The sequence below is a fragment of the Lissotriton helveticus genome, chromosome 9, assembly GCF_964261635.1.
Source record: "Lissotriton helveticus chromosome 9, aLisHel1.1, whole genome shotgun sequence".
In the NCBI taxonomy this organism is placed as follows: domain Eukaryota; kingdom Metazoa; phylum Chordata; class Amphibia; order Caudata; family Salamandridae; genus Lissotriton; species Lissotriton helveticus.
In genome coordinates this window covers 598,135,173-598,158,708 of record NC_136070.1, presented here as the reverse complement: position 1 = coordinate 598,158,708, position 23,536 = coordinate 598,135,173, and the positions used below count along the sequence as shown (strand labels likewise).

The 23,536-nt window shown below is 45.9% G+C and overlaps 1 protein-coding gene across 2 annotated transcripts in view; it reads right to left on the bottom strand.

Moving 5' to 3' along the window:
• The window catches only part of DAAM1 (dishevelled associated activator of morphogenesis 1), a 652,790-nt gene that overhangs the window by 411,576 nt on the left and 217,678 nt on the right, over positions 1–23,536 (bottom strand). The window lies entirely within an intron of this gene.

Genomic DNA, 23,536 nt, shown 5'->3' with positions numbered 1-23,536 from the left:
ATCTACCACAAACTAGATTAAATGCAAGGTATAGTTTCTTTGAGAGAAACTAATCTCAGTAACAACCAACAATAACCACTGGGTTAACCACTAATCTTGAGTTCCAGTGTAGCGTATCACCTGCCAAAGCACTTTTAGCCCTTGTCAGCAGCAGTAAGCGCTATATAAATGAAATTACAATAGAATACAATGCAATTACAGACCGCACGGAACATGGGCCAGTGTTAGAGAGACAGGTACGTGCCTTAAGATGGAAAAAGTGCACTTACTGGACTCATCACAAGCGCATTGCCGAGTATTGGCCAACCTACTTAGGGACAGTTTCAGCCACCACATGAGCGATATATATTGTATCATAATTGTATTTATATAGCGCTTACTACCCCTGTGTTATATCACATGTATTCGTAAAGCGCTCATTCGGAAAAAGTTAGAGCCTTGCAGTGCCATAAGGAGACTTTGGCAACTGAAAAAATTCTGCACCAGAAACACGCTGCGCCTCATTAGAGGAGGCATGATATACCCACGCTGCAGCTCCACTAAGAAAACAAAAAGAAACCCCTACATTTCAACAGTAAACCAAACATATCAAAAACTCAATAGGCAAGAACACTGTACTGATAAAACAAATTGTATTTGCTGGATAATGTTTGTACGTCCTCTACTTACATAAACAGAATCCACAAGATGCCTTGATGACACCCTGCAAAAACAACAAGTGATGGACTGAATGTGGATCAATGTCACACACTCCCCCAGTCAAAAGATCTGGGACCAAATCCATCGTTTTTTTGCACTCCACACCACCCTGGGTTAGACAATGGCGATATGCAAATCAGCTCTGACCCTGTTGCCCCATGGGAACAGTCCAGTCCGAACTACAAAAGCCATGTCCTTCCCAGAACGGAATCAAGCATCCGAGGACCGGACCGGTTTCGAGGTAACACCTCTCTTCAGCTTGACTCCAAGTGGTGTGGAGTGCCTGGGACCCACGTCTGGGCATCCCCAGCGCACTTAGGGCGGCAATTGCAAAAACAACAAGTGATGGACTGAATGTGGATCAATGTCACACACTCCCCCAGTCAAAAGATCTGGGCCCAAATCCATCGTTTTTTTGCACTCCACACCACCCTGGGTTAGACAATGGCGATATGCAAATCAGCTCTGACCCTGTTGCCCCATGGGAACAGTCCAGTCCGAACTACAAAAGCCATGTCCTTCCCAGAACGGAATCAAGCATCCGAGGACCGGACCGGTTTCGAGGTAACACCTCTCTTCAGCCCGGCTAGCTTGACTCCAAGTGGTGTGGAGTGCCTGGGACCCACGTCTGGGCATCCCCAGCGCACTTAGGGCGGCAATTGCAAAAACAACAAGTGATGGACTGAATGTGGATCAATGTCACACACTCCCCCAGTCAAAAGATCTGGGCCCAAATCCATCGTTTTTTTGCACTCCACACCACCCTGGGTTAGACAATGGCGATATGCAAATCAGCTCTGACCCTGTTGCCCCATGGGAACAGTCCAGTCCGAACTACAAAAGCCATGTCCTTCCCAGAACGGAATCAAGCATCCGAGGACCGGACCGGTTTCGAGGTAACACCTCTCTTCAGCCCGGCTAGCTTGACTCCAAGTGGTGTGGAGTGCCTGGGACCCACGTCTGGGCATCCCCAGCGCACTTAGGGCGGCAATTGCAAAAACAACAAGTGATGGACTGAATGTGGATCAATGTCACACACTCCCCCAGTCAATTGCAATTGCCGCCCTAAGTGCGCTGGGGATGCCCAGACGTGGGTCCCAGGCACTCCACACCACTTGGAGTCAAGCTAGCCGGGCTGAAGAGAGGTGTTACCTCGAAACCGGTCCGGTCCTCGGATGCTTGATTCCGGTCTGGGAAAGATATGGCTGTTGTAGTTCGGACTGGACTGTTCCCATGGGGCAACAGGGTCAGAGCTGATTTGCATAAAGCCATTATCTGACCCAGGGTGGTGTGGAGTGCAAAAAAACGATGGATTTGGGCCCAGATCTTTTGACTGGGGGAGTGTGTGACATTGATCCACATTCAGTCCATCACTTGTTGTTTTTTGCAATTGCCGCCCTAAGTGCGCTGGGGATGCCCAGACGTGGGTCCCAGGCACTCCACACCACTTGGAGTCAAGCTAGCCGGGCTGAAGAGAGGTGTTACCTCGAAACCGGTCCGGTCCTCGGATGCTTGATTCCGGTCTGGGAAAGATATGGCTGTTGTAGTTCGGACTGGACTGTTCCCATGGGCAACAGGGTCAGAGCTGATTTGCATAAAGCCATTATCTGACCCAGGGTGGTGTGGAGTGCAAAAAAACGATGGATTTGGGCCCAGATCTTTTGACTGGGGGAGTGTGTGACATTGATCCACATTCAGTCCATCACTTGTTGTTTTTTGCAATTGCCGCCCTAAGTGCGCTGGGGATGCCCAGACGTGGGTCCCAGGCACTCCACACCACTTGGAGTCAAGCTAGCCGGGCTGAAGAGAGGTGTTACCTCGAAACCGGTCCGGTCCTCGGATGCTTGATTCCGGTCTGGGAAAGATATGGCTGTTGTAGTTCGGACTGGACTGTTCCCATGGGGCAACAGGGTCAGAGCTGATTTGCATAAAGCCATTATCTGACCCAGGGTGGTGTGGAGTGCAAAAAAACGATGGATTTGGGCCCAGATCTTTTGACTGGGGGGGTGTGTGACATTGATCCACATTCAGTCCATCACTTGTTGTTTTTTGCAGTTGATGACACCCTGGTCAGTTAAGAAAAGTTAGAGATTCATTACTGTTTACCTGTCCTCTATCCGGAGTAGAAAACACAATGGCATGCATTGATGAATTCCATCCTGCGAGATCACTTGACAAGGCAATAACAGAAATATGTATTTTATTGAATTTCTAAGAAAAATAGTTCTTGCAAATGATTTAAAAGAAAGAATATCTCCTTCCGCACAGCAGCATACACTGTGCACCTGGGTTCTCGTAAGACATACTGCTTAGACAGTATTTGGGTCAACCTTAAATTAGACTCCAGTTGGTGCACTTTGCAAATCGGATCATATGATTTATTATAATGTGGTCCTGTTTTGGAATAAACATAAAAAATGTCTTTTCACTGGGGGAAGAACAATATGTTAATAAATGACGACCCTAAATAGATCTATAGATCGGGATTAACTGCGATGACTGCAGAAAAATAATTATTCGGACGAATAGTTCATCAATACAGCAGAGGTATATAATGCATGGATCCATGGTTAAGAAACGTATGGCTGCGCATCAGGACACAAAAATAATTAAGCAAAATCTACGTGGTCGAGTAAATCTAACCTACAGGGTGATTTAGGGCTGATAACAGAAACAAGCATTCGCAAAGCCAATAGATCTGGCTGTGGAAAATTGGTGCATTTTTTTTTTTTTACTGCAAGCATATGCTTCAGTAATAAAAATTAAAAAATATGCTGCCACAGCCTAAACTTAGTGACTAAATAAGCGCAGTAAAAAAAGTAAAAGATAGCCATTACATGTATTTTTAATATAAAAAAGCAGATGCGGCCTAGCAGACAGATGAACTTAGTACAGGTACAGAAAATACCTTTAGTTTTACGCACATCACAATGAATTTATTTAACCTAAAGACGTAGTTTAAACACAAGAATGACTTTAAAAAACCAAGAATTGATAAAGCCTATAGGTCTGGCCTCAGCAAGCATGGCGTGCGGGTGAGTATGAGAACATTCAGACAAGGGGCGTCTTACCTTCATTTAGCATTCTTTAACATAAGGGAGATGCATTGTCCTGAAACATGGCTCTCCGGCTGTCAAGAGGTCAGCAACAAAAGGGGAGCAGAGGGAATGTGGGACAAGTGAAGCAAAAGAGGCCAAATGATAAGTAGGTCCCAAGATCACTCTAGTGACAAGCTAAAGAGGTGTCTGTGAGGAACGGAGATAGGACAGCAGCAGAGGGACCTGAGGAAGGGAAGGTACGCTAGAACCAAACAGGAACCAATGGAACATTTGAAGTAGTTATCGTGAGTTACTGAGGAGAGCACTGTTGCGACTGGCTGTCTGTTTATACTAGTACTACAAGGAAGCTCCTAAACTAGGCTTGTGCTCTTTTTAAAAGTTGCACTGAAAACGATGTGTGGCAGGAGAGACAATTGATCAAGAAGCGCCTTAAAGATGACAATCACCAGACCCCAGGAGATGAATGCTGACAAGGCCGTCCATTGCAGAGGAAGTTTGGATAGCATGTAGGCCACACTGGACTAAGGGTATGTCAATCAGATGCGACATGTGTGGGAGCATAACAAGCTGTCAAAGCCACGGTGGACAATGACAGTGTGCACATAATGATGAGCCCTGCAACGTGGCATCCCAAAACAAGCAGTTGCCTCTGCTAATGCTCATCACGCAGGCGCATGTATGTTTCATGTTGCTATTGGCAGCCCCCGAGTCATGAAGCGTGCACTCACACACATCGTGATGTCATTGGCATTTTTTTTTTTAATTACCTGTTCGAAGATGGTGACCAGTTGGGAGCTGTAAATATAAAAAAATAAACAACAAATAACGTGCAAAGGCACATATACCAAAAAGATCGCCTGCTAGGAAACTGAAGCTTTCTCGTACTCCTAAAAATTAAAAATAAATAAAGAATGGGGCAGGCATGGTCAGGGGCAATGAAGGAGCAAGGCAAAGCAGACCAAGTAAATGATATATATATATATATATATATATATATATATATATATATATAGAGAGAGAGATATAGATATAGATATATAGATAGATATATATATATATAGGTGGTAGAGCAACAAGGAGAAGGTAGGACGAGGCTTTGACTGGAGAACAAGAGAGAACACATGCACTCTTATGAAGTGATAAAGGCAAATTAAGTAAGTAGTTCTCTGAACGTAAGCAGTGGAAGTATACAAGTAACCCACTCAAAATGATGTTACAAGGGCTATGCCTCAAGGAGGGACAAACGCAAGAAGTGGAAGCAAAGCCATTGAATAAGAAGCAAGCAAATGTGATTGCCAGGCAAACCAATCAACCAAGGATAAGCAATGGGCGGACACAAAACCCACTCCAAGTATTGCCACTAACCACAATAGGTCTTTCAACAACAGACAGCTAAAGGTGCCTGTAGCAAAACCTAACACGTGGGACTTTCGCTAGCCCTTTATGTTGGCCCTGGAGCTTTGCCTTTGAAAATCTGTCTTTCTTAGTTTAGGCTGAGGTGCTGGAATTTCATCTTTTTGCCATTGTGGGGAATATCCTACAGGCCAGTGTGACGAAGGTAACGTGTTCCTGATTTGTCAAATGAGTCCTTGGCTAACAAAGTAGAAAGCACCCATATAAACCATTACACTGTTCGCTGCTTTCCTTCCTCCTTTGGAAAAAAGACTGCCAAACAAGATGTTGCTCCCATTGAATATTAAGTAACCAGGCCAAATGTACACAAATTGTGTGAATTCTTCAAAATCCATAAATTTCATCTCGTATTTCACGGTCTCAACTAATTCGGACCTTCTGGCTTTTTAAACATTTTTTGACAATGTTTTTCCACAATTTTTTGGGGGAGGGGATTGCTATTTATGTACATATGTATATAATAATAATCTTTTGCAGTTCTATATAGCACAAGCACAACCCAAAGGCATTGAAGCACTTTACATGAGCACCAGTTACATTAAACAAGGACACATTCATTTTTGGTAGGCACAGGGAGATTAAAGGATGTGTCCAGAATCACAGGATGTTGAGCAGATGCCGAGCCTCGACCCTGTTCCTTAGCTCCAAAGTCGGCAGCTCTGGACGTTAAGCCACATCTTCTCCCCAATAAGCATATTTGAATACACCTGGTTTGGCACCTAATTTAGTTTGTAGCTTATTCAATGATTGGCACAATAAAAATATGAACCCCAAATATTTTCTCACAAATGTATTAATTCCCAAAAAGCCAGCTTCAGATAACATTACCATTTCAATTTGTGAATACTGTCAAATAATCTGAACAGTTAAGGAAACCAAAATAATTAGACTAGAGAAACCCAACACAAAATCTAGTTCAGGACAGCCGCAATGGAATATTATGTGATTTATTGAGTTAATTAAATTAAAATTTACTTCTCTGCCTTGCGCAGACTGCACTGTGTGCCAAGAAAATGACAAAGTTTGAAAGAAAACCCCGCAGACCGTGTCCTAGATGTGTCACAAAGATTGCATCATTTGCATGAATTGTCTGCTGCTGCTGCCAGACAGTAGAGAAGTATTGGAATAATTGTGTACAGCAATGTTTGATGTTCAAGCAGACATCTGCGTGGGCAAACATGTATGTTATGATTGGGAGTCATGAGGTGCAATGCGATCTATCCATTAACAAGGAAAAGTTCTTGTTTACAGGATTCTTGTAGAACACATTTCAATCACCAACATATGAACGCATCTGAATGTTCCAATATGGACGGCCTGGAAGAGGCTTTTTTCCAGATAAAGATTTTGAAACTGGGTTTAAAATCAGTTTTGGTAATGGGGCTTTGACTTTTTGGCATCTTGCTTTTGGGCAACACAGAGAGCAGAGTCTAGTTAAGTTAGAAATAAATTGTGAATGCTGCTGTAATACTGGTTTGTCAAGACAGTGTGTCATTTGAAGTGGTGGGGTTGGCAAGAAGGAATGGTAAAGGCCTATGGTTGCTAGAAATCTAGTTTTCAATGTTCAAGATTTTGGACTAGAAGAATTTAGGAAGATCATTGTAATTATATTACAAAGCATGCATCTATTGTATCTGGGTTGGTTAGTTCAGGATACATGTTAAAAGTTTCCTTAGTTTGATTAGGTGCCTTGATACGTTCAGACATGTGTGGGGGGGGGGGGGGGCGTTTGCATGTTTTACTCATGCACACCCGAGGGCTTCTTTTGTTTTGCACAATATATCTGACAGATAACCATCCAAAAGGCCGCAGAATGCTGTACAAGGTCAAAGACAAAAATAGTCAATGAGCGACTGGCGGGAAAGCTGGGTTCTGAGAGTGTTGCGGTGAATTATTACTTCACCAAGAAGCAGACTTCTTTTTAAAGGTATCTTCAGCATTTTCCTACACTTGCGCAGGGATGGGGTAGTCCTAATGGATGCTAGTATGTGGTTATAGTTGTTAGGTTCCTACACTGTGCAGGCCTGTTGCTTTGTTGTTTCAGCTTTTAACTTCTTCCATAGTCTAAACGTGTCCTGCATGCAGATGTGTGGAGAGACATGACAGGTGGTTGGATTATCAGTCAGAGAGGCATGAGTGGTTTGTAGATTGTGTAGCTGGTTTTAAAGATGGTGCGACTGTCGAGAGTAGTCAGTAGAATTTCATCAGAGCAGGTGTGAAGTGAACATATTTCTTCAGGGCCTTGATGAGGCGTGCTATGGGGTGCAGAATTCTATGAAGGGTGGGTGTCCCCATGAGGTTTGAAAGCTGTGTAGCAAGGCCGTTGCCACCATCCATGTAAGATTACAAGGCTTTTAAATTCAGTTTTCAAGTCACTTTCTCTTAGGTATGCTTACAGTCTTCTTTAGAGATAGCTGGTAGAGGCCATCTTGGTTTTCTTTGCCGTATGTTCCTTGAGGGGGTTTGGTGGGAAGAGTAACTCAAAGTGATTTGGTATTGGGTGAACGTTGGGGTTCAAATCAGTCCATTTTAATGTCACTGAGACAGTTTTGTGCTAGTTTCTGCTCGTTTTCTTGGTGAATCTTAGGAATTTTGGCTTGGAAGGGCTGAGCTTTAAGTAGGTGCTGGACACCCAGGTCTGGAGGAGGTGCATAGTGTTTGAAGCATCGGATGCCCGGAGGTGCTCCTGTGATCAAACTGGTGTCAGCTAGGTAGGAAGGAGAAAAACTATTGAAGGACGTTGTCAGTGAATGCCATTCAAGACTTATGAGTGTTGATGAGGGTGAGATGATCAACAGTACTGAAGACCACTAAAAAGTTCAGAAAAGTAAGGAGGCAGGTGTCACTTTTATCTGCTGTTAAAGGGCATTATCTATGACTTGTAATGTAGTTATCTCTGTGCTGCAGTATGATCTGAAGCCAGGCTAAAAATAGTGCAACAGATGATTGGCTCTCATAGAATCTTGCTATTATGCAAGAATGCTTTTTCAATACTCCTGCTGATGAGGGGCAGGTGTGTTATGGCCTAGTAGTTGGCAAAGCCACCAGGGTCCAGAATGGGTTTCTTCAGTAGCGAGAGGATTTGATCTGTCTTGAGTGCGTCTGGGAAATGCCTCGAGTAAGGAAGGGGTTGACTGAGAGTAGGGGTGGAGGATCTTCTCCAGGGAGCTTTGATGTAAGATAAGGCTAAAACATCTTCATAAGAGGATGGTTTCAGGGGATGGAGGAAGTTTGCAAGGTCTTCAAGAGATGGAGTTTTAAAGGATAGTCATTACAGAATGTAGTGCAGAGGTGTGGGCATCAGAGGAGAAGGAATGCGTTACTTACCTGTAACAGCAGTTATCCAGTATTGGTGTCTTTCATAGATTCACATGCCTGAATCATTCCCCGTCGTCGAGATGGGAGCCCCGGTAATAGAAAAGTAATGTCCTATAGACATACATAGAGAAAAGTAGGCCTAAAGGCCTTGCCTTAGTAGCCTATCTGTGTCCTTTTGTAAAAAGGACCAAATTCCTGAAGGTAGCCAATCAGCTACCACCTCCCTCTAGAACCTTCCTGCCAGGAGCCTCAGTCTCTCAGATTTTCGTACGCACCAAGCTAGGTAGACGTAATATATGCTTCGGAGTGAGAGATGAGTACTTCCTGGGGAGGTGGGAGGGTTGCATGTGAATCTATGAAAGACACCAATACTGGATAACTGCTGTTACAGGTAAGTAACGCATTCCTTATCCAGTATTATGGGTGTCTTTCATAGATTCACATGCCTGAATCAGAATAGCAAGCAATACGTTATGCACATTTGTGATGGAACATAAGAAATAGTCTGAGATAAAACATATCATGCGACTACATACCATCAGTAATACAATGAATAAAGTAAATAAATGTGCATACCATTGTAGGACGGTGGGAAGAAGGAAGGCTCATCTCACTGGAATAGATGGCGAAGTACAGCCTGGCCCACGGCTGCATCCTGCATCAGTTCCGTATCCAGGCAGTAATGCCTGGTAAATGTATGTGTCCAGAATCGGTACTCCAGCGAACAGTGCTGCCGATGTGGACACAGCCCTGGTGGAATGCGCTCGGACTGTGGAATGTAATGGACATCCTGCTTTGTCATGGCAAAAGGCAATTGCCGCTGATATCCATCGGGAAATGCTTTGCTTAGAGAGTGGCAAGCCTTTTCTAGGTCTGCTGAAGGCTATGAAAAGTTGGTTTGTTTTTCTAAAATGTTTCGTTTTGTCCAGATAAAATTTTAGACATCTCTGGAGGTCTAAAGAATGGAGAGATCTTTCAGCCACAGTACTGGGGTTCGGGAAGAATGAGCGAAGTACAAGTGGTTCATTGAGATGGAAGTTCGAGGGGACTTTAGGAATGAAGCGAGGATTGGTTCTTAAAATGACTCTGTCCTCTCTGAATTGCATGAAAGGATCTTGTATAGAAAGCACCTGTAATTCACTGACCCTTCTTGCTGATGTTAAGGCCAAAAGAAGTGCAGTTTTCCATGAGATGAACTTGAGATCAGCCCTATGTATAGGCTCAAATGGATGCTTCATCAGTTGGTTGAGTACTATATTAAGGTGCCATGTTGGTGGTATACGTCTTGGCCTTGGAAAGGATCTATAGAGTCCTTTAAGGAATTGCTTTATCAGCCTGTTGGACCATAGTGAAGGTCCTTTTGACGTCCTTGTAAAGCGTGAGATTGCTGCTAGATGAACTCTAATGGAGGCATGTGCAAGCCCTGTTTGTGCCAGATGTAGTAAATAAGGCAGTATTTGCTCTGGAGTGATCCTGAAAGGATGGATATTGTTGTCTGAACACCAAACGCAAAAGCGTTTCCATTTCAAGGAATAAGTTTTGTTTGTACTGGCCGCTCTTGCTTTGGCTAAAACATCCTTGCACTCCTGCGGGATGTTTAGGTGACAGAATTCTCTGTACTCAGGAGCCATGCCGATAATCTGAGAGATTTCAGATTTGGGTGGAGTACTTGGCCTTTGGACATTGAGAGAAGAGTTGGATGTTGACGTAGTTGTATTGATGGTCGAACAGAAAGGCGACGGAGGTCCGTGAACCAATGTTGTCTCGGCCAGTATGGGGCAATGAGAATCAGGGTGCAGTGTTCCATTTTCATTTTCCGAATGACTCTGGTGATCAGGGGAAATGGCGGAAATGCGTACGCAAACACGTTGCGCCATGCGATGGAAAATGCATTTCCTAGTGACCTCTGTTGGGGATGCCAGCTTGCGAAGCTGTGGCATTTGGCGTTCTCCCTGGTGGCAAAGAGGTCTATGTGTGGTTTCCCCCATGCCGAGAAGATGTCGTTGAGAACTTGTTGATCCAGTTCCCATTCGTGGGATAGTGACTTCTGTCTGCTGAGAGCGTCTGCTATCACGTTGTCCTTTCCTGGGACATACTCTGCTGTTAATGTGATGTTGAGCAGTAGCCAGTTCCAGATTGTTTGCGATTCGCGAGACAGTGTCAGTGAACGCGTCCCTCCCTGCTTGTTCAAGTAGTGCATTGTGGTTGTGTTGTCCGTTCGCACTGTGATCCTCGAAAGAGCCCGTACATTGGATCCATTGTTTGTTCAGAGCCTCCTGAAGGGGGCGCATTCTGAGCCGACAGTGAGGGATGAGAAGAATGCAAGAAGACATCATCCCTAGAAGGGATTTGAAGGTTCTGACTTTGATGGACTTTTTTGAGGACACTGCGGTAGCTAGAGCCATCAGTTTGTGTTTTCGCTCTTGAGATGGGAAGGCTTTGGACGAAACGGTGTTTAGAGTTGCCCCCAGGAATGTTATAATTCTGGTGGGTTGTAAGGTTGATTTCTCGAAGTTGAGAGTTAAACCTAGGTGCTGGAAAATATCGAGACAGGCGGTTGAAGACAGTTGCGCGTCTGTGAGAGACGGTGCTTTCACCAGCCAGTCGTCTAGGTAGGGGAAGACCTGGTGATTCTGCTGTCTCAGAAAAGCTGTCACTGGAGCCAGGCATTTTGTAAAAATGCGTGGCGCTGATTTGAGGCCAAATGGTAGGACACAGAATTGGTAGTGTTGACCTGCCACTTCGAAGCGAAGAAATTTTTTGTGGCGATTGTGAATTGGGATATGGTAATATGCGTCTTGCAGGTCCAAAGACGTCATATAGTCTCCTTCCTCTAAGGATCCTAAGATTTCCTGGATCGTCACCATCCGAAACGATTGGCTCTTTAGGAAGGCATTGAGTGCTCTGAGATCGAGAATGGGCCTCCATTTCTTCTTTTTCTGCTGAATTAAAAAGAAGCGGGAATAAAATCCCTTCCCTTTCTGGGCGGATGGAACTCGTTCTATTGCCCCCTTCTTCAGCATGGAAGAGATTTCTTGTAGAAGCAAACGAAGGTGCCTGTGTGGAAGTTGGCGAGGAGGAGTTAACGGTGGGATAGAGTTGAATTCCAATGTGTGACCGTACTGGATCAATTGGAGAACCCATCGCTCCGTCGTTATCAGTCTCCAGTTGTGAAGGAAATGTGTCAGTTTTCCTCCAATCCTGAGAGGACACGACAGTGTGGGGAGTGTCTGCGGGAAATGGTCATTGTCGACCGCCGGTCGGTTTCCTCTGGGATTTGCCCCTGAAGTTCGATCTCCCGTAGGAGGTCTGACGACCTTGTTGTGGCTGTCGCTGCTGATATTGTGAGCGATTCTGATTGTAGGAGTAAGAGGATTTTCCCTGATATGATCCTCTGTATGTGGATTGACCTCGTCCTCTGTGCCCTCGAAAGGACTGAGTTTTGAACTGTACAGTCCCGAGAGCTCTTGCAGTGTCAGTGTCTTTCTTGATAGTCTGCAAGGCTTCATCTATTTTCGCCCCAAATAGATGTTGTCCGTCATAGGGCATGTCCAAAACCTTGGTTTGGACCTCTTGACGGAAGGACGTCGCTTTGAGCCACCCTTGTCTGCGCAAAACAGCTGCGCCCGCCAGCTGTCTAAAGCCTGTCATGGCGACATCCACAGCTGAATCAATGATCTCCGAGGCGGACATCTGTCCTTCTTTAAGGAGTGATTGGACTTCATCCTTCAGATCTTCTGGTACCTCAGCTAGATATGGAACGATATCTTCCCATAATTGCCTATTGTATCTGCCTAGCAGAGCAATGGCGTTGGCCACCTTTACCGTCATGGCTGACGTTGTGGAGAAGCGTTTGCCGATGCCATCTAATTTTCTGCCCTCTTTGTCAGGAGGTGCTGACAGCGGAGAGGATGGATTTCTGGAATTCTTCTGAGCGGCTTGGGTGACTACAGAATCCGGCTTGGGATGAGTATTAAGGCAAGTAGGTGCAGATGTTGGTGCTTTATACTTCTTATCCAGTCGAGGCACCACTATGGAAACAGAAGCCGGCGTTTGCATGAGCTGCTGACCTTGCTCCCAGATATAGTCTATTATGGGAACTGACCTCGCCGACTTTTTTATAGGATCCTTAAAGTCGTAGAGAAAACAATCAGTTTCCTTAGATTCCATGGTCATGTGGAATCTGATGGCCGCCCTCTCAATCAAATTGTGGAATCCACCGATGTCCACTGGTGGAAGTCAGAAGTGTTGGGTTCCGGCGTGGCTGGAGAATGAGCGACGTAATCTTCGCCGTCTCTGTTCTGTGAAAGGTCGTCTCGAACCTCTCCTTCCTCAGGAACATCCTCTTCTTCCTCAGAAGATTGAATGTCATGAACCGCTTCACTTCCATGCGGAATAACCAAAGGTGGTGGTCGTGCCTTTGGGGATTGATGCGGTCTGGAGGACTCGTGAGGCTTCTCTTTGGAAGAGGCCGCAGGTGACTCTGGGAATCGTTTTTTGTAGTCAGTAATTAAGAATTGTAAGTCAGTGACTATTTCAGCCGGTAGGCATATCATCGGAATAACACAAGTGTGTTCTTGGATCTGCGTAGTTTCCTCCGTAAAGATGACATCATCACCGTCAGTACTCTGGCATTTGACATTGAGGTCCGATGGACTGGTAGCCTGTTCAAATTGGTCTTCATCGGACTCATCAGTTTGAAATAAGCAAGCTGGAGGTAGCTTCTGAACCCTACTGGGTGATGTTAAAGCAGGTGTTATAGGGAGTTTGGTGATCATTTTTGAGGGAATCAACTCCGCTTTTTTCCATGGTGTCGACGATGTCGTCGTCGGTATCAATGACGATCTTTTGTCGAGCGACGACGGTTATTTCGTCGTCGTCGCTGTCGTCGGCGATGTGATCGTCGACGGTGTGGTCGTCGGCGCAATCTTCGTCGTCGACGGCATTTTCGTCGTCAAGGATGCACTCTTCGACGATGATGATTTAGTCGTCGACGGTGCTTTCGTTGTCGGCGGTGATTTTGACGTCGACGGAATCTTCGTCGACGGTGAAGGCGTCGTCGACTTTTGTTTAATGGTCGTCGTCGAAGCTTTAACAAATGACTGCTGCTTCTTAATGAGTACAATTGACGACAGTGGCTTACCCATCGTCGACGATTGGGTGGTCGTCGTCGTTGAAGCAAAGGCGGACGACGCCATCGTCGTCGAAACCGTCGTCGTCGACGTGGAGACATATGTAGTTTTCCTTGAAGAAGACGTCGACGAAGTCGTCGACGAAGACTGCGATGGCTTTTTGAAGGTAGTCGGCTCCTTCACAGACGTGTCTGATCTTACCTCAGAAGACTTGGTAGTAGTCTTTTTGTGAGGGACGTCTGAATGGCCAGGGGAAGCCTCCCTTGGCCTCTTCAGGGACAGTTTCGAAGAAACTGAAGCCATTTCACTGCCCTCCGAGGACAGCACATCATCCTCTCTGGTCTTGAGTCTGTTTAACCAGAGGAGCAGTCTTCCTTCTCTATCTTTAAGAGTTTTAGTAGAGAAAGTTCTACAAATCCTACATTCTTTGACAGAATGATCCGGATAAAGGCAGTAGAGACAAGTCTCATGCTTGTCATCAATGTGCAGTCTCTTCTTGCCACAAGAGGAACAGGCTCTAAATAGTCCTTTCTTCTGTTGTTCAGCCATAGTAGAAGTAAATAATCCAAGTTTTCTGTTGAAAAAGTGATAAATTCAAGAAACCTGAGGAGAGCTCAGGTGGGGACTCCCTAGCACAACGTGCGGTAGAAAATCTGAGAGACTGAGGCTCCTGGCAGGAAGGTTCTAGAGGGAGGTGGTAGCTGATTGGCTACCTTCAGGAATTTGGTCCTTTTTACAAAAGGACACAGATAGGCTACTAAGGCAAGGCCTTTAGGCCTACTTTTCTCTATGTATGTCTATAGGACATTACTTTTCTATTACCAGGGCTCCCATCTCGACGACGGGGAATGATTCAGACATGTGAATCTATGAAAGACACCCATAATACTGGATAAGCAAGCTTGGTGTTGTGGATGCGCAGAAAAATCTTTTGTATTTTTTCCACTGCAGAAGATAATGTCATCGCATTTGCCCGTGGTGTGTGGATTGGAGCTTCAGGGATATAGTTAATGCAATGCTTGCTTGCTTGCCTTTGGTTGATGTAATGCTCGTTACTTGGAGGGACTTGGGGGCCATTATCAGTTCTGATTTTCTTTCATTTTATTTACTGTCTGTGGATGGAGCACTGTTGTCATCAAGGTCCTCGGAATGCCTAGGTGGGCAAGGGTTCGACTTTCACATGCATATTTTATGTGGAGAATGGGTTATCATATGGTTTTAAGAAATAAGGTACGTAAACAGGGCATTGATTTCTGATGTGGAGTTGGTGGTGCGAGAGGTGAGTTTTGGCTTTAGGCTTTCCCTGAAGAAGCATTTGAAGGATCTGATTGACTGTAGTGCTCTTATGGGTTGACACCAGTGTTTCAGCTGAATGCCAAGCAGGACGAAGGGAAAGGTAAAGTTGTCAGTCCAGTCATATGGATTGTGTGCATTGAATGGTTGGTAATGTCACCAAGACAAGTCTGGGGATTTGACCTTTCAGTGTATTTGTTGAGTGAAATGGTGCAACACAATTAATTTGTCAATGAAGTTGAAGAGGCTGTGTCCTTTATTTTTATGCTGGAGACGTCTGGGAGGTTGAACTAACCAAGGAGGGTAATGGGAATGTGCCAGATGGATGAGGTGTTGAGGTCTGAAAATGTATTTTTGAAATCCTTGTTCTGTCCAGCAGGCCTGTAGATGAGGCAGAAGGTGGTGAACTGACTTGCAGAATGCGGGAAGTGGCATGTCAGGAGCTCCCTAGATTTGTGTGATGCTTCCTTGCCTAGGACGTGGAAGAAAGAAGACTTATCGGTGGCTTATTTGCAGTGTTCACAAGCTAGATGACAGAGCCCATGAAAACAAGAACATCTAGGATGTGGAGGTAACCCCCATTTCTGTGTTGGAAAATGCATTAAGTTTGGATAAGTGAAGTCTGCTCCTGTTAGGATAGTGGAATCCTGCAGATCATGCATAATTGAGCACGATTTCGAGTTATCAAACCATACCTCTGTAAAATAGATGTGCTCACTGAGCAAATAAGAGCCCACTCATTTTAAATCCAAAAAATCTCAATTTATTTGAGCCCAATGAGTTTCCATACAGTTTTGATCAATGATGCTTTATTCTGCCTTCTTAAATCCCAGGACAAAGTCAACTATTGTTCAATGTCTTTCCATTCGGTATAAGAACTTTCTTCATGGGTTAAGTGTGTATAGATCAACAAATTGAAACCTAAGAAGCTCATGGAATTGGGACATCAACCAGCTCTTATTTAAAAGGTCAAAACAACAGAGTAGTCTTTAACAGATATGTTTGGTTCCATCAAACTGCACGCGATACATTAATCACCTCCTAATGATCACTCGGAATGCAAACGTAAATATAAATCGGGAGAAGCATACTTCGATCGAGTCCTACACCTTGTCAAACAGGGACTACTGCAACCACAAATACTCAAGCCTTCAAAAATAAAATAGATGTCCTGCATAGCCCTGCATTAGCTACCAATACAACGATGGATTACGTCCAAACAATTTAGTCATCATGCACAGTGTATTTGAGGGAAAGAGCAATCATTATGTGAGAAAAACCATGGAAGAGCCATAAAACATACTTCTGAAAAAATCCCTACTAACACACGTGCGGAGGATGGGACATCTCTGGGTGTGCCGTCTTAGAGCCCCTGCATAGACAACTGAAAATGTACCTTTCCAAGAAAGCTTTCAAACAGGTTATATGTTATAGGAGTTTTATACGTGAGAACGTGTTGGATTGAGAGGACTTTACAGTAAAGCAATTCTAATCCGGTGTTTCATCATTCTGCTGCAACCTCCCCTCTCTGGAGTTCCTAACCTTTCAAGGTCTATCAGTGTCACTCAGGGCTGGCATAGAAGGGTAGTGCAGGCTCCCGACCTGAATTCAAGACTGGCCGAACCAAATGTACAGCTTGTGTCCTCGTGCAGTGTGCTTAAAATAACACATACAGTGGCACCTGTGCATAGTCAGTGTGTGCTATGCTAAGAAGAGGCCTGTGAAGGACTGGGTAGGGTCTTTCCTTAAACATTACTAGATGTGTTAATCATGTCTCGGAAAGGATGAATCGAGCCATCAAATTCTACATTTGTATTTTATATCACAAAAATATTAAGATAAAAAGAGTTCACAAACAATTAACATATTCCTACTTTTTCTTTTTTGGAAAACTTTTTATTTGAGTACAAAAGCATAATGGTACAGTAATATATGCATGACATCGATACAGATCGTAAAACAATACATATCAAGTTATTCACAATTGCAGCTGTGGGGAACCTTTTCCCTTGCATCTGAAGAACTAGGAACTCTCCCAATCCACAGCACGGTAGTCCAGTCTCCCAAAAGAGAAAGCATTTATTCACTCTCATCTGAATCACTGTTCTCGGGAGGTATTCCTACTTTTTCGACACAACAATTACACACTGGCCATCGAGGAAATGTTAATTTTGTGGGTGAAATTTGCAAACTTTACAAATTCCATGTTACAAAAATGTCTCTACATTTCATACTAAGTGATTTTTTTTGTACTTTCCGCCTGCAGGAGACTGGAAAATATCTGCCAGAAAGTTATGTTCTGACTGAACGAACCAGTCTCACGTGGATCTCTTGTGCACGTATTTTTCAAGATGTATGCCCTCACATACAGAAAGTCCTGTTAAATACCCATACACCACACCATGCGCTATAAGTATGCAATTTTGCACGGTCTAAGAGTCAAACCGATGTACCATAGGTCTTGGGTGTGTAAAGTTATCTATATTTTTCCTCCTCAAGGAACCTGAACAAACCTTGCCCCCAAGAATGTTCAGTCCGTTTGTCTACCAAAATCTGGAATGCAAAGAAAGAGGCGGAACATAAATTTTGGCCAGGATTCTCTGTAGCGCTCGAGTCCGGGCGGCAGGAAGCACACAGTCGATGTAGTTTACAGTAAACAATCTCCTCACGCTCTGTTGTCTCATACCCGCTCTTTCCTGACAGCTTTGCTGGCGCTCCGACAGCCGCGTGTCACGTGACAGGAGGAGGTGAGCTGCGTTCTACCATTAGCTCTCACACAGACTGTCCCGCAGCGGCCTCCGTCCTTTCAGAGGCAAAGGCCTCTCTGGAAATCTGCAGTCTTCACTTTAAGCATAGGCGCCCTAATCCACCGGAGACCCACTGCCAGAACAAAGTGAAGTGTACTGCAACTTCCTGCAATAAACACACCCAATCCATGCTAGCAACACCTATAGCGGGACCGAACCTATTGTATTTAGACATTAACCAATGTGGACTATTACTAAACTAGATAAAGAGCAAGTCTCTGCTAACCAAACGAAAAAGCAATACAGAAGTGTTTGATGGAAATCCCAGAAAAGCACCAAAGGATGCCTAGATTAAGATAGTGCTGCAATGCTAAAGTAATGGCAAAAGAGGCTAAACGTATTGATAAAGACAACACCATGCTTGTAACATCAGTGGAAATCCCCATTATGAGGAAACTAACCCAAAAAAATCTAAACCACTATCTTGGCCCCAACACTTTAAAAACAAATCGCTACTTTTGAACACAGACTTAACTACCAATCATTTTGCTTTTAGGAGGGACCTTTAACCTCTGCCAATTGTCAAAATAAACTTTGTTCAGTTGGGGTACTTGCCAATAGATGACAAAGTGGCCAGATATCCTGGGATTAAAAAGATGCTTCTCAAGGATAAAAAAACCTGTAGATTGAAATAGAGTTATCTCAAACCTCTTATTAACATTGCAAACCACAATGTGATCTCAACAATCGATACATTGATTGGGAGTGCAATGGTCTTTACTGGCAGGGGTCACATTTCATTGTTTACTTCATGGCAGGGCCTAATTTGTTCTGGTGGTTGCTGGTAGTGGGCACCAGTGCTCAATTTTGGGGACTTCAACTCATCTCAGAGTGAAGTGTAGATACAGATCAGTGAACACGACTCATACCAAAGTGCACACAATAAATCAATCGTCAGTCAAATACTTATTTTGTATACAAGTAGTATTTTAATTCTAATTCTACACATGCAAAGGTAACGACATTCAATAAGCAATAACAACCCTCCTGGAAGTAGGCACCATAGTAGTTGTCAGGCCACCCACCCAGGCTACCAAGTTCTCATGTAACGGGTGTGTTACTCCCCACTCACATGCAGCAACATCTATGGAGTGTAAACTATTAGGCCCTGTACAAGGGGTTTTCCTTCTTGGACTACGTCAATAGGGTTTAGTCACTTATAGTTCAAGTAGGGCTGCAAAAACTAAAAGCGGTATATCCCCTGCGGCCTGGTAGGCCCAGTTCTTAGCTGACCAGCTCATACAGTATGAACCCTCGCAGCGATGCAGTGCAGTCCTGACCCAGAATGGCAAAGTCGGGTTGCACACGTTCACATCTGCAACGCCTGGCAGGTGCTGGCTCTCTCTCCTGAGCCGTGCTCACCAGCCTCTTGACGATCGGATTTGCTTTGGCTCCATCTTGTTCTTCCTCACTCAGGGAGGGGGGTAGGCACCTTGCTCCGGCAGGCCTCCTTGGATACAAAGCCTCCCTCGTCTTGGTTATAGCAGCAATTTGGATCATGGGCAACAACCCAGACGTCCGGCCTCAGTGCTTCGAGTGGCCCCCTCCTGGCGTACGGGGTCACTCTAACGAAACTCACTGTCCGTTCGCGCTGGACTCAGGTTGCCTCCTTCATGGACCCTTCAGACACAGGGGTTGCAGCAATTTCCTGTACAGGGGGGACAGCCCGATTGATGTGACACAGTTTCATGGCACACAGAGGCCCCTTCTGGCACACAGGGTTGTCAACTTCTACAACAATGCACACTGGCAACAGCCCAATTGATGCAGCACTGTCCGTTGTGCACAGCAGCCCCTCCTGGCTGACGGGGTCCACAAAATTTACAATGCGGCACATGAGCCATGGACCAATGAGTGCAGCACTGTCCTTGGTGCACAGATGCCCCTCTTGGCGTTTGGGGTTGCCAAACGTCACAATATGGCACTCAGGCAATGGCCCAATTGATGCAGCACACCTCCTCACACCTCACTCAGGTGTCCAACTCACCTGGGCTCCCCTTTGGATCTCGCTCCCTCCAACACGCTCCTCTGCCTCAGGGGCACACTGTCATAGCGAGCAGGCAAGTACTCGAGCTCTAAACTCCAGGGCAGGTGATCTTGGATTCCCTGGGTGATGTTCCCTCACACAGCAGGAAGTTAGCAGGCTAGGCCCCTAGTCAGGGTCACAGGCAGAAGTCTTGCAGAGCTTCTCTTTATGCAGCCCGGCTGGCTGCTCTGGAGAGGACAAAGTATGGGGTCTCAGATTCCCCTACATATAGTTCTTTTCCAGACACAACATGTGACTTAGGGTCTGGAACTTTGACATTTTATGTAGGGGTTCTGCTTCTTTCATATGGGCATCTCTCCCCTTCATCCTTCCTTCTGTAAGATGTCTGTCGTAGCAGGCAGGATTCCGAAACAGATTAACCCACAACAAGATTCATAGGACTGACCAGAGTTCACACCTGGATGTCAGCCACAGTGATCTGTGCATCAAAGGTTAATCCCGGGTGTAGGAGAGTAGGGTCTGCTATCCTATGGTCACCCCAAATTTTTGCTTTTTTGCTTCACTGGTTTTCGACTACTGAGGCTGTGGGCCTGCTGATCAGACCCCCAGCCTGCTGTTCTCTCACTAAATTAATGACACATGTGCTATAGGCACATACCAATTGGAAATGGACTCCTTGTCAGCCCCTGTAGAATGCACTATAGGTGCACAGGGCACAGGAGCCACTAAGGCCTACCAGGGGCTGCAGCATACCTTTTGCCACCCCTGGCTGGTTCTTAAATTGACACAACTGGCTGATCACTCAGCTGGGGTAAGGTGGTGTACACACCCCTTGCTTAGATATAGTATACCTATGTCTAAACCTATATCTGGACACATGTAAACCTGTGAGCCACTCCTATAGACAGGCCTCACCAATCCTGGAGGCTGGGTGCTTGGTTTTTATGTGAGATGGAGCTCTAGCATGAGCTGAGCCTGTCTGCAGCCGTCGGGAACAAATCCCTAAGCTGTTTCAGGATAATGCCATACCATATACTATTAAGTGCCTTATAATCCTCGCGGTTATTTAGCAACTCTGGTTTGGCTTTATCAAAACATGTCGTGTAAGGTGTCATACGCTTTGGAATACCATCCCCTCGCCAGTTCTGGCGACGGGGATGGCATTCCACCCCTCTAGAGGGGTAAGACATGTTACTTCACTTTAATGCGGTTGATTTCTCCAAAGGCCTTAAGATCCACAAAATGGATGCCTCTGCCACAGACAAATGTCTGGACCCCTGGAGCTGACCGAAACCCAGTCAAGGGGGTCCTGGACAAAGGGTTTCCTGTCACAGGAGGGTGTCACCGCCCTCCAGACAGGAGATAGTGTATTGTAGCAGGGAGGTTTGAAAGAAACCAGACACTGCCTGGGGCGCACAAGGCTGCCCCTTGCATAATCCGGCCAAACCGGTTCTGGGGCACTCCAGCCCTCGTGCCAGGGCGGCCTGGATCAAAGGAAGGGGGTGTATCCACCCACTTCCTGGGTCCCACCCATAGGAGGGGACCTAGCAGGTAATCACGCCCACCAGATTCGAATAAGAGTGGGAGCAGTGCCAATGCAAATCAGATTTCCTGGAAGAAACATTTGAAACGATATTCTGGACCCTTCGCCCTCCATCTCAACGTGGAAGCCCGAAGAATCTCCCTTGTGGTCAAGGAGTGACCACCCTGCAGCAGCAGGCACCATCCAGCCCTCGACGTCTACTTAGTTGCAGTTCCCGCCGGAACTCGAGCGACTGAGATCGACGAGATCAAGCCTGCCCAGCTTCTAACAGCCCGATCCACAGTCCATGCAAAGCTGAGACCCGTGGAGGCGACCGGAAGCGTGGGGCACGCCATCTTGAAGTGACCACGAGACGCTGACCGTGCAGCCCACGAGTGACCCTCGAAGCTGTACACCGGGGTTTGAGAAGCCCCCACCCTGAGCTACTCCTGAGCCGAAGTTCAGCCCTCCACACTCGACGAGTGCTGCGTGGGGCCCTTTGGCACGATTTGGCTCAACGCGTTGGCCCGGTCACTTGCCAGCTGGCTTGTGGTCCCTGTGCCGACGAACTACAAAAGAAGACTCGTGATTCTGGTTGCTCCAGATCCACACCAGCTCCCCTGAAAGGGAGCCCCGACTCTGACCTTCCTGGTCCGAGTAAGACGCCATCTTCCAATCCCGCGTGGATTGCTCTTACCAAGGCTTGTTTGCTCCAAACCGGAAGCCGACTGCACCGACGGTGAGAGCCTGCGTGGGACAGATCGTGACCTGCTCCTGGACGTCGCAGATGCCCCAGAGCCCACGTGACAGCGAAGAGAAGCGCCTCGACGACCACCTGATTGCGCCCGACATTGCCTGGTTCCGTCCTGGTTCCACCCTGGTCACTGCTGAGTGACCCAGACTCTGTCCCCTCTGCTTTCAGGTACTCTACAACTTGAGTCCACCCTTGGACTCCACCGGACACTTCGTCTTCACCCTGCCTGCAGCCCTTTCAGCTTCAAGCACCAAGAGCCTGCGTGTCAAAACCCGACGCCACTTCGACCCTGTGCACCCACTTCCTGTGGGTGAGGTAACTTTGCTCCGCCGGTGTTCCCACACTGGTGCACACCTCTAGGGTCTGTGTGTTAAGTTTTGTTCCTCTAGGTTCAGCGGAAGTGTCCTTAAACTTTAACTATTTGACTTTTACGCACCATTGGTTAACATTGGTGCATGCGTGCGCTTTCCGCACATCTCCCGAATCCCGAGGGCCATTCCCGACTTCAGCATTGCTTGTCCTGACTGCTCCCAGCGATTCCCTAGGCCCTAGGCCTAACCACTGTTCGAGTGGCCTCTCTTATACCACTTGTTTAGTATATGGTTTGAGTGGCCCCCTGCCCTCATCCATAATTGTGCAACTTGTATGTTTAAACAGTGCTTTTTGATTTAACGCTTGTGCCCCTTTATTCATAAAGAATACTGGGGATTGTTTTTAGTAATAAACACATATATTTTTATAATATATACTTGTGTGGTGTCCTTTCATTTGGTATTACAGGATTGTATGTGGTAAAACAGCTCGCTTAACACGACCTCTTAAGTTAAGCCTTTAGGCTGCTTAGTCCATGCTACCACTAGGATAGCTTGTCTAATAAGGTTGACTTACAACCAGACACCATAAGGGGATTGTTTGGTCAGGTAGTAGGTGGTTCCAGAATTGGAAACATCCCCTACCAGGCCAACTTCTCACATTGGTGAGCAGCGGTGCGGATTTGAGCTTGCTGTTGTTTTACCATTGCAATCTTTATATCAAATTGAAAGATCACATCAAGTACCTCTAGGTACATATAAAATCAAAAGCTTAGCATATTAAGTTCTACTGAACTTAGTAGTTGTAGGTTGAAGGGAGTAGCACACCCCTGACTACAACTCACTAGCAAGGTCCAGTAGGAAAACACTTAGTGTAGGTAAGTGCACCACTTACACCTCACTAGTAACCATGTCCGACACAGGAAAGGCCTCAGGGTCTAGTCCTGTGACAGTTGACCCTACCCAGGCAACTTCTGGATATGACAAACTAACCCGCAGAGACTTGATTGTCTTGTGCAAAGCAAGAGGGTTAAAAAGGGGCAGAAGCCCCACTTGCCTAACCCTGATAGGACTCCTAGAACAGGATGACTTAGAGAGGGCAAAAGCAGCTTCCCTAGATACAGGAACTGAAGGGAACCCCCCTGCAGTTGATCCCCCTGAAGAGGAGGATGATGATGACTTGGATGAGGACTCAGAAGTTGAGGACTTAGAAGTACAGGATCAGGGTAGCCAGGTTCCAG